Raw genomic sequence first — 13,032 nt, forward strand, 5'->3', positions numbered from 1 at the left:
GTGAAATGACTGAAACAAGTAAAAGAGTAAAAAGAGAGTATAACCAAGTGATAAGCTGGGGGACTATCGTGAAGAATTTTAGTCCAACGAGTCGACTCCAGTACATATTCTTTTTTAAGCCCGGTACTTACAGAACGTAAACAAAGCAACGCCGGTTGTTTAATACGCACGCACTCACATACATACACATACACACATAAAAGGCAGTGTTCTTTCCGTTTCCTTCTTTCAAATCCGCTCACAAGGCTTTGGTCGGCCTGAGTCCATCGTAGGCGGCACTTGCTCTTGGTGCCACGCAATGGATCTGAATCAGAAACTTTATGGTTGCGAAGCAAACTGATTACCACAAAGCCACGCCTGCGCCTAATTTTAAAACATGAAAGAAAGTAAAATAATTTGACGGGTTAACTAATTCCAACAGACTTAAAGATTATACTTTCGTTGAGTCATTTTGGGTCTTGGTCTGGCGCGTTTGGTCGTGAAAGGATAAAAATATACAAAAGTTTTAGATCTAATCTGCATAAAGATAAAAAATACAGTATGGTTAAGGAGCTTTATTTGGGACCCAGTTGTTTGAGGTTCAGTCCTGGTGTGCGGTGCCTTGTGCAAATATTTTCCACTATACTCCTGGACCAACCAACGCATTGTGAGTGAATTTGATGGACGGAAACTGTGTAGAAGCCCATTGTATATATATATATATATATATATATATATATATATATATATATAGTGGAAATTTAAAGACAAAGGACGAAGACAGGTGTATGAACGGCAAGTAAGTGTATTAATATGACGCTCGGGAAGGAGGAAAAGTCTTTTACGTTTCGAGCCGACGCTAATTAACAGAAACGATTAAAAGAAAATAAACAGAAAAAAAACAAGAAAACTTGTGAATGTAGCAGTCAAGCATGGCGACAATATATATATATATATATCGTTACTTTTGGTATATCGTTGAGAGAGAACATAAGTAGCGAGATCATCAGAGAGAAGTCCGGCGTGAGAGATGTCATCGCAGAGTATACATGCAGCAAGTTTAGATGGGCTGGACACGTTGCCCGGCTCACCGATACTCGGTGAACACACGCAGTTGTCGAGTGGTACCCGCGCGAGCGGAAAAGACCACCCGGAAGATCTCCACGACGGTGGAGTTACGATTTCAGGAGGACGATTGGGATCACGTGGATGAGAAAGGCGCGATCCAGAGAGGAGTGGACAGCGTGCTGTGACCAGCGGTGCCAAATGGACGCCTGACGGACTGGTCGGTCAAAGTGATCAAGGTGATATATCGTTACTATTATGCAAAAAAGTCCAAAACGTTGCGTTTTCAGAAAACAAAAAATAGTTTGGCTATTTCAAAGCAAAACCATTGTAATACACTTTCAGTTTTTGATATCTTGGCATCTGAAGCCGATAACTACAAAGCGAGTATATACACACAGCGCTTTTTGTTGCGTTCAAAAATCACATGTCTACTATCCACTTTTCCACGACAATGTTAGGGCCTGGAATCTTCCAAACTTATACGCGACATGCTACTTAGTCGAATTAGCCCTTCATTACTCCACAGATGTTTTGTCCTCAATGCTGCCCTTCCCCATTTCACATATTTCAACTTAACCGCATCATATATACAAACTATGCCGTTTAAATCCCGGGCAACGCCGGATATGTCTGCTAGTGAATGATAAATTAAACTGCACAAGATCAATATCTAGCTACAAGTTAAAAGTAAATGAATAGATTAAAGAAACAAGAGAATGACATCGACTTCAGGCTATGAAATCAGCACAGAAGAAAGAATTAATTATATCTCTTCAGAGTCCACAATTGTTGTGAAGACGGATTGTACCATTCATAGACAGGACTGGATTGGCAGTTGTGTTCATTGGGTTAATATGCCGACACTTTGATTATAGAAAAATGGGAATAAATGGTGGGAAGCACTCCGTCGGTTACGACGACGAGGGTTCCGGTTGATCCGAATCAACGGAACAGCCTGCTCGTGAAATTAACGTGTAAGTGGCTGAGCACTCCACAGACACTGTACCCTTAACGTAGTTCTCGGGATATCAGCGTGACACAGAGAGTGACAAGGCCGGCCCTTTGAAATACAGGTACAACAGAAACAGGAAGTAAGAGTGAGAGAAAGTTGTGGTGAAAGAGTACAGCAGGGATCACCACCATCCCTGCCGGAGCCGCGTGGAGCTTTAGGTGTTTTCGCTCAATAAACACTCACAAACGCCCGGTCTGGGAATCGAAACCGCGATTCCTATGACCGCGAGTCCGCTGCCCTAACCACTGGGCCATAGCGCCTCCACGTATAAATGGTACATGCATGCACAAGAACTGTCGAAGATAAAGCATACGCCCGTCCAGATTCATATGAAGATCAAAACATCACTGAGATATAATGATGAAAGGAACGAAAGTCTAAGTATCTTGATTGATATTCTGATAAAATAAAATATCGTTCGGAATGAAGTAAAAGAAGAAAAAAAAAACAAGAGACACATGAATAATGTTAATATCAATATTAATTGGAATATTAAGGCAGGAGCGGGCAGAATCGTTAGCACGCCGGGTAAGCTGCTTAGCATTTCTATTTCTTTACTTCCCACAAGGGGCTAAGCACAGAGAGGACAAACAAGGACAGACAAACGGATTAAGTCGATTATATCGACTCCAGTGCGTAACTGGTACTTATTTAATCGACTCCAAAAGGATGAAAGGCAAAGTCGACCTCGGCGGAATTTGAATTCAGAACGTAGCGGCAGACGAAATACGGCTACACATTTCGCCCGGCGTGCTAACGTTTCTGCCAGCTTCCGCCCTAATTAGCATTTCATCTGCCCTTACGTTCTGAGATAAAATTCCTCGGAGGTCGACTTTGCCTTTCATCCTTTCGCGGTCGATAAAATAAGTAGCCGTTGGGTACTGGGGGGTTGATGTAATCAATTTACCCACCTCCACAAAAATGCTGGCCTTGTGCTAAAATATGAAACCAATATTAATCGGTACACTAAGGCGGTGAGCTGGCAGAATCGTTAGCACGCCGGACAAAAAGCTTAGCAGCATTTCGTCTGTCTTTATGTTCTGAGTTCAAATTCTATCGAGGTTGACTTTACCTTCCATCCTTTCGGGCTAGATAACATAAGATCTAGTTGAGTAGTACTGGATCGATGCAATTGACTAAACCCCTTCCCCGAATTTGCTGGCCTTGTGCCAAAATTTGAAACCAGTATTAATCCAATACACTGAATAATGTAAATAACGTAAACTGATCTATGCTGGTTTCAGTGATGACTATTTAATCGCTCGGTTAACAGCTCCCTACTCGTTGATTTAAGTGGAGGCATATGGCTTAGTGGTTAGAGCAGCGGACTTGCGGTCGAGGGATCGCGGGTTCGAATCTCAGACCGGGCGATGTGTGTGTTTATGAGCGAAACACCTAAGCTCCACGCGGCTCCGGCAGAAGGTAGTGGCGAACTTCTGTTGACTCTTTCACCACATCTTTCTCTCACTCTTTCCTCCTGCATCTTGCAGCTTACCTGCGATGGACCGGCGTCCCATCCAGGTGGGGAACCTATACGCCAAGAAAACCGGGTACCGGCCCTTATGAGCCAGGCATGGCTCGAGAAGGAACAAACAACAACAACAACTTGTTGAATTAACATATATGTAGTTGAATGTTTCATAGGTAGAAACGTCGAACATTAGCGTAATACTCAAATACCGTCAAAGTATTAAAGGCAAAATCCAGCTGCTGACAATTTCATATGACACTGCTAGAAAAAAATGTCGTTCAAACGGAAAAGTTCCACTCACTTTTATATAGAAAGGTAGTTTATCACCACCAATATTCGAGGTCCGATCTGGTATCTATTCTTAATGAATGATAGGTGTTTGATACTATCTAGAACGAAGTATTGGAAAATTAAGATCAAGTGAGATTATTCAAGCAATTAAGCAGTGCATATGTGTGTGAATGCATTTGTGATTGTCTATGTGTGGGTGTATACATATATGCCTACATATAAATATGTTTGCGTACACACATACATATACATGCATAAATACACTAACAAAAATTCTTGCAAGTAACTTTTCATATTCACTAATTAGATAAAGTACGTATTTATCTATGTATGTGTATATGTTTATGTAAATACGGGTGTTAAAATGAATGTATGTACGCATGTATATATACACATATACTCACATATATAATACTTATGTATTCAAACACGTTTCCATATATATATAATTATATATATATATATATATATATATATAATAATATATATATATATATATATACATACATACATACATTATATATATATAATATATATATATATATATAATTATATATACATATATAGCTACATACATATATAATATATATATTATATATATATTATTATATTATTATACATATATAGCTACATACATATAATACATATAAATATATATATCTACATATCATATATATATATATAACAATATATACATACACATATATCTATATACATATATATAAATATATATATATATACATATAAATATATATATAGTTGATAAAGGAATGAATCTTATGATTCAATCCAGATATATATGTATATATAATATATATATATATATATATATATATATATATATTTATATTTATTATATATATACATTTGTATATGAACATATGTTATATACATTGATATACATACTATTAGATCAATAGTGTAGATAAAACAAAAAATCTGGTCTTTTGTCCGCCGATATATTACCATAAACGTCTTAACTGTAGTTACGCGATACTTTATAAATACATTTTAATTAAATTTAATGCTAAATAAAAATAGCATAAGTTGAGAAGCTCAGATTTAGAATGCTCATGTATACACAAGCATTCATTACTTCCAAAATCGAAAGATGATTGATCCTTCGTCTGTCTCGACGATGAATATTTAGTTTTTTTTTAATTTTTAATTAGTTTTATTTTAGTTTATTGAATTTCTAATCGTAAAACCAATGTCTCTGTGGCTTACTACTCGAAAGATAGGTGTACTTTTAGCGCTGAAGTCAAGTCGAATCACTGCCGCACTCTGGCAAGGCTGCGCCGTTTATCGTTGAAGAACAAGTGCAATTCGTATAGATGGGTAGATGGAGAAAGATAAAAAGAGAGAGGGGGAGTGAGTAAGTTCTGTCCGAATTTTGAATAAAGAAAACAAGTGATCAAATGTTATATTTAATTGAAATTTAATCATCAATGTACTTTCCCTGATTTTCTATGACTTCCTTCCATCTATTTTCAAACTTTTTAATCCTATCAATGTAAAACACTTTTGATTTCAAAATCAATAAATACTATAAATAGTAAAAAATAATAAAAATGTAATCGAATTGATTTTATTATCTATTTGAAAATATAGCCATAAAACGCGCGTAGTCTATTTACTACTATTTACTATTTATTGTACTTTATTGATTTTTAGAATAAGGTTTTTATAGTAAATATTTTCTATATGATGTGAATAACATCTTTCATTACTGAATTGTTTAATAGAGGTTCTCCTCTTTAAATTATATACATATATTATATATTGTGAAATTTGATTTAAAATTGTTAAATTGAATTTTTCCCTGTAAGTTTTGTAATTATATTCCCTACTATTATATATATATATATACATATTACAGAGATGTACTTGCATAGCAAGTGACCTGATCTGAGATCGTGTGCTGGAACGAAAACAATTGTAACGTGACGCATTGGGCAAGTGTCTTCTACTATAGCCTCGGGCCGACCAAAGCCTTGTGAGTGGATTTGGTAGACGGAAACTGAAAGAAGCCCGTCGTATATATGTATATATGCTTGTGTGTGTTTGTGTGTCTGTGTTTGTCCCCCTAGCATTGCTTGACAACCGATGCTGGTGTGTTTATGTCCCCGTTACTTTGCGGTTCGGCAAAAGAGACCGATAGAATACGCATTTTAAGAAGCACACAAATATGAGGGGTTTCCGACAATGATGATTAAAACCATTAGGTACACTACGTAATTTCGTCATCCGTTAGATTCCAAGTTCACAGCTGAGGCTAGAACTAGGGATTCGTAGTAGGCTTCCGAGTCAGCAGGTATATATTAAAGGAAAAGGAAAGCAAAAACCGATGTTTTATTTTAATTTTTAACTTTTAATTCTAAATATATTCCCTCTCCGTGTGTTAGGCATCATTTTCTAACATTTCAGATCCCTTTACCGACCGTTGAACTGAAGTTAAAAACATCCTTTCGACCACGCCGAACCTAGAATTCATCTATCTCTCTTTTACTCTTTTGCTTGTTTCAGTCATTTGACTGCGGCCATGCTGGAGCACCGCCTTTAGTCGAGCAAATCGACCCCGGGACTTTTTCTTTGTAAGCCCAGTACTTATTCTATCGGTCTTTTTTGCCGAACCGCTAAGTGACGCGGACGTAAGCACACCAGCATCGGTTGTCAAGCAATGCTAGTCGGACAAATACAGACACACAAACACGCACACACACACATACATATATATATATATATATACATATATACGACAGGCTTCTTTCAGTTTCCGTCTACCAAATCCACTCACAAGGCATTGGTCGGTCCGGGGCTATAGCAGAAGACACTTGCCCAAGGTGCCACGCAGTGGGACTGAACCCGGAACCATGTGGCTTGTTTGCAAGCTACTTACCACAAAGCCACTCCTGCTCCTATCTATTTAATTATCCTTTAATAAATGCCTTCCTCCTCCACTTTACCAAAACCTTAACCCCTGACCTGTCACCTCGAACCTACCCCGACGAAGAATAATGCCAGCCTTTTACCTTTTAACTTTATTATTATTTTTATTTTCCTTTGGCACTCCTTTTTATTTCCATTACCTGTCCTATTTACTCTCTTTACCCGAGTTCAAATTCCGCCGAGGTGGACTTTGCCTTTCATTCTTTCAGGGTCGATAAATTAAGTACCAGTTACGTACTGGTGTCGATGTAATCGACTTAATCCCTTTGTCTGTCCTTGTTTGTCCCCTCTGTGTTTAGCCCCTTGTGGGTAGTAAAAAAATATATTTACTCTCTTTACCTTTTCATCTTTATCTTCATTTCCACTCTTCTCTCCTTCTTTTCTCTCTTCTTCTCACTCACTTTCCACCACTTCTTCCTTTCTCTCTGATCTATCTGTCAAACCATGATGTCTACCTCTCTCACATTATATATATTTCTTTATTGCCCACAAGGGGGCTAAACATAGAGGGGACAGACAAAGGGACTAAGTCGATTACATCAACCCCAGTGCGTAACTAGTACTTATTCAATCGACCCCGAAAGGATGAAAGGCAAAGTCGACCTCGGCGGAATTTGAACTCAGAACATAGCGGCTGACGAAATACCGCTGAGCATTTCGCCCGGCGTGCTAACGTTTCTGCCAGCTCGCTCTCTCACATTATATACCTATTTCTTTATTACCCACAAGGGGCTAAACACAGAGGGGACAAACAAGGACAGACATAGGTATTAAGTCGATTACATCGACTCCAGTGCGTAACTGGTACTTAATTTATCGACCCCCGAAAGGATGAAAGGCAAAGTCGACCTCGGCGGAATTTGAACTCACAACGTAACGCAGACGAAATACCGCTAAGCATTTCGCCCGGCGTGCTAACGTTTCTGCCAGCTCGCCGCCTTTATATACCAACGCAGAACATTATATACCAACGCAGAACATCTTTCTTACACGCTAACTGCTTGATCTATTCCTTCAGTCTGAATGCAACTTTCAAAATACTTCCTGGAATTGCCTGGGATTATATTTAAGGGGATACAACTTCATGGAAGAACGGACCAACCTCCATACCCTCTGGAACAAATTGAACTTTATTCTCCTGTCTTTATTCTTCTATCTACTATTTCATTGTTATACAGACTGTGAATTCTCTGTCTGGAACTTTCCTGCATACACAATGTATGGGGATGTTGACCCATCACCTTGGATATCCCAGAAACAGCTGTAAGACATTACTTCTACTTCTCTATCTTTTATGCTCCTTACTCTAATAAAATATTCTAAATGATCTGAGATAGTCGTCCTGCCTTGGTTTTGTTTTCCTTTAACACATACATACACACAAACACACACACACACTCACATACACACACACTCACACACACACACACTCACACACACACACATACATATTCTCTCTTTTTACTCTTATACTTGTTTCACTCATTTGACTGGGGCTATGCTGGAGCACCGCCTTTAATCGAGCAACTCGACCCCGGGACTTATTCTTTTGTAAGCCCAGTACTTATTCTATCGGTCTCTTTTGCCGAACCGCTAGGTAACGGGGACATAAACACACCAGCATCGGTTGTCAAGCAATGCTAGGGGGACAAACACAGACACACAAACACACACACGCATATATATATATATCTACGACGGGCTTCTTTCAGTTTCCACCTACCAAATCCACTCACAAGGCTTTGGTCGGCCCGAGGCTATAGTAGAAGACACTTGCCCAATGCGCCACGCAGTGGGACTGAACCCGGAACCATGTGGTTGGTAAACAAGCTACTTACCACTCCTGCGCCTTATATATATATATATATAAATATATATATAACATATATATATATATATATATAACATATATTTATGTATATATGTGAAAACGGAACGACATCTTTCCCAAAGCAAGCTACTCAATCATACAGTAAAGACAACTATACAGTGAGTCCTTTTTTCATAGGACCAGTTGACCGGGGACCCAACACACAGCAACAAACACATAGGACATTTCATGAGAAGTGACCCTGTATTTAAAGACACTGAACTCAATATTTTACGACCAGGAATTTTTCCCAAGCGCAGTTATCTATTGACATTTAACAAAATGCACAAAACTTTAATGCCCATGAGACAACGCATACATAGACACACAAATATACAGACCGTTACGAAGATACACGTACATACACAACACCACTCCTATTTAGCAATCAGACCCTTTCATACATATGTGCTTGTGTGTGTGTGTGTGTGTGTGTGTGCGTGTGTGTGCGTGCGTGTGAGTATATGTTTATATGTATGTACGCCGCATCTATAGGTATATATATAGATAGATAGATATACATACAGTACATACATACATACTATACATACATACACACACACTAACATATATACATATATATATATATGTGTGCTTGTGTGTGTGTTTGTGTGTGTGTGTGTGTGTCTGTGAGTGTGTGTCTGTGTATATATATATATACAATTTTTATGAATATATACATATTTTAAGCATGTATATGTTGATATAAAATACACATACCCCTTCATACATACATATATATCTATCTATCTATCTATCTATATATATATATACATACATATATATATACATATAAATATACATATAAATATAAATATATATATATATTTATATATATATATATGTATATATATACATACACGGTATATATGTATACACACAGACACATATACATAACACATGTAAATATTACATATATAGCATATATAGATATGTAGATATCTACATATATAAACATAAATACGTACACACACATATCTCTCTACATATTTGCGTAAATAGATAAATATAAATACACATGCACACACATACATGCATATATATAGACGTGGCTGTGTGTGTCTGTGTGTGTTCACCTACATATTGTATAAAATCAATATGACAGTTACAACGATAACTTTAGTCTCTGCTTGCTGCTGTTATATTGCCATAAATGTCACAACGTCTGTTACACGATACTCTATAAATACTCTTTATTTAGATTTAATGGTATGTAAAAATAGAAAACTTTGAAGAAATGCTTAGATTTGAGAATGCCAATGTTTACACAAGCATTCGAACTTAAAAACTGAATGGATCTTCCGTCAGTTCCCAAGATGACTATTCTAGTTATTCGATCAACTGATCTCTCTGCTGATTAAATTATTATCTTATTGGTGACTGAGAACTCTATCCCATGGTGCGTCTGAAGCAGAAGAAGTATTATAATTATGGAGAATATTGACGCATTGAATTATAGGTACTATCCAGAGGGCGTCATTTCACGTGGTATTCTTTTGCCCACTTTCTTTGGCAAGGTTTTTGAGGGAAACGAGGCCCTGGTGAGAGACAGTTGCAGAGAATATCGCTCGGTGGAGTTGCATTCTGACTCATACGAGAAAGGTAATAATGAAGATTAGCGACGGCAAACGTAACGATGAGAATTCGGGTCAGGAAAGGTAATGGTGAAGATTAGCGTCGGAAACCCAGTACTGAAAATTAGCGTCGGGAAATGCAACGGTGAAAATTAGCTTCGGTGATGGTAATGGTGAGTGTCAGGACAAGCAATAATTAAATTTCGAATCGAGACCTGCAATAATAAGGATTTACATCATAAAGGATTATGCTTTTTGGAGACAAAATCTTAGTGGAAAATTATATGTGAGGATCTTTTCGGTTTGAACGGCAGTTTTTTTACATAATTTCTAGATAACTAAAAAATTTTAAACTTCGTAGAATGTGTTTATAAAACATCTTTTTCTCTTGGCTTTATTGAGAAAATTCTAGAGTTTGTAAGATATTTGTTGTTTTTTTCTTCAATTTCTGCAATTTCAACCAATCACTGACGTCTATTGAGGTAAATAACATTCTGTGCCGTATGAATATGTCCCTCGTTTAAGAAACATATTGGGTTTATTTACATTTCTGAAGAAAAAAAAGATATCCTTCCCCCCACCCCTAACCTTAACCCTAACACTAAAAGAGATTGAAATGCAATAGATCGATTCTAGGGTCATAATTATGGGTGACAATTTCATATGACACCGCTAGAAAAAACTGCCGTTCAAACCGAAAAGTTCCATATGTGATACATCATCCATGGGAAACCAAACGTGAAGATTAGGGTCGGGAAATGTAATGGTAAGTATTAGAACTGCAATGATAAAATCTACAGCCGGATATATCAATGGTAAACAATCCTGTTGATTTATGAAGGTTGCGAAGTTGAGTGATGGAAAGGGCAATAATAACGATTATCTAAGAGAAAGGCAAACATAAAGATTACCAATGCGAGAAGTAATGATAGATATTCGCGTCAGCAAAGGCAGTAATAAAGATTGATGTTAGAAAAAGTGAAAGTATGAAAAATGGCGTCGGGAAAAAGAAATACGAAGACTAGTGTCGAGAAAGGCTGCGGTAAATATTATCAGGAGATAAACAGTCTCAGCGATGAGCATCGGAAAAAAAAGCGAGTGTAAGAAATAGCGCAAAGAAGTGCAGAGGTGAAGATACGTATAGGGAGAAGTAATTGTAGATATTCATAAAACGTCCGTATCAAGGGGAAACTGTGTGCGATAAATTTTCCGAACGAAACAGGCCAAGACAATTTATATGGAAACTTAGAATTTGATTTCCATACACAGGACGAATATCTCTTTGCTCCTTTCGTTGCTGAGGGTTCAAACATACTCTTTACTCTTTTACTTGTTTCAGTCATTTGACTGCGGCCATGCTGGAGTACCGCCTTTAATCGAGCAATTCGACCCTGGGACTCATTCTTTTGTAAGCCCATTACTTATTCTATCGGTCTCTTTTGCCGACCCGCTAAGTTACGGGGACATAAACACACCAGCATCGGATGTCAAGTGATGTTGGAGGGACAAACACAGACAGACTTGCTTTTTGTGACAACAAAAAAAAAGGGGGGGTGAATATAGAATTTATTAACACCACATCAGGGACCCGTCACTTGTTGTTTGTTCTTTCTCGAGCCATGCCTGGCTCATAAGGGCCGGTTTCCCGGTTTCCTTGGCGTATAGGTCCCCCACCTGGATGGGACGCCAGTCCGTCGCAGGTGAGCTGCAAGATGCAGGTGCAAAGAGTGGCGAAAGAGTCAGCAGAAGTTTCGCCTTTACCTAGTACTGGAGCCTCATGGAGCTTAGGTGTTTTCGCTCATAAACACACGCATCACCCGGTCTGAGATTCGAACCCGCGATCCCTCGACTGCATGTCCGCTGCTCTAGCCACTAGGTCATATGCCTCCACACCCGTCACTTCTACTCATAGACAAGTAGTAGCTATTTAAGGATTACACAGTACACGGAAAGAATTACATTTTCTGAAAAAATATTGCTTTTATCGTAAGGAACAGAGCTTTGATTAAGGGCTTGTAAATATCAACTGTATTTCAGTGGGGTGTGTAGATAAAAACTTATAAGATGTGCACGTAGCCAAATTTACAAGAAATCTCAATCGTTTCATCAAAACCACGCACTCGTAAAGTTACCATACATTTCCACTAATCCTATTCCTGTGTGTTGCTTCTAGTGATATATAAATGCATGGAAATGGAAGAAGGAATCTGACAGAAACACGGGTACTGTGTTTGATGGAACGATTGTTATATTGCTGGATATATTGATAGACAGACAGACAGACTGATAGACAGATAAATAGATAGATTCATAGATAGATAAATAGATATATAGATAGATTCATAGATAGATAGATGATAGATAGATAGATAGATAGATAGATAGATAGATAGATAGATAGATAGATAGATAGATAGATAGACAGATTCATAGATAATTAGATAGATAGATAGATTCATTATATCTATATATCTCTCTCATTCTCTCTACATATATATGCATGTGTGTATTTATACACACATCTACATATACATAATAGATATAAATAAGTAAATTTAAATAGAATATATGCATTTATTATATGTATTATGCCCATATTATATATATACATTTCTATATGCAAGCATATATAATTCCTATTTGTGTGTGTGTGTGTGTATGTGTGTGTGTAATATTAATAATCAGGTTGTTGAAATATAAAATTTTAAATAATATGCATTTAGTAATGAAAAGATTCAATACTTTTAGTAGAATCAAATTTATTATACACATTGTATAGACAGGAATTTTAAGTTTTGCCTCTAGCATCTCATTCAAC

The sequence above is a fragment of the Octopus sinensis genome, linkage group LG14 (assembly GCF_006345805.1).
Source record: "Octopus sinensis linkage group LG14, ASM634580v1, whole genome shotgun sequence".
NCBI classification, from domain to species: Eukaryota; Metazoa; Mollusca; class Cephalopoda; order Octopoda; family Octopodidae; genus Octopus; species Octopus sinensis.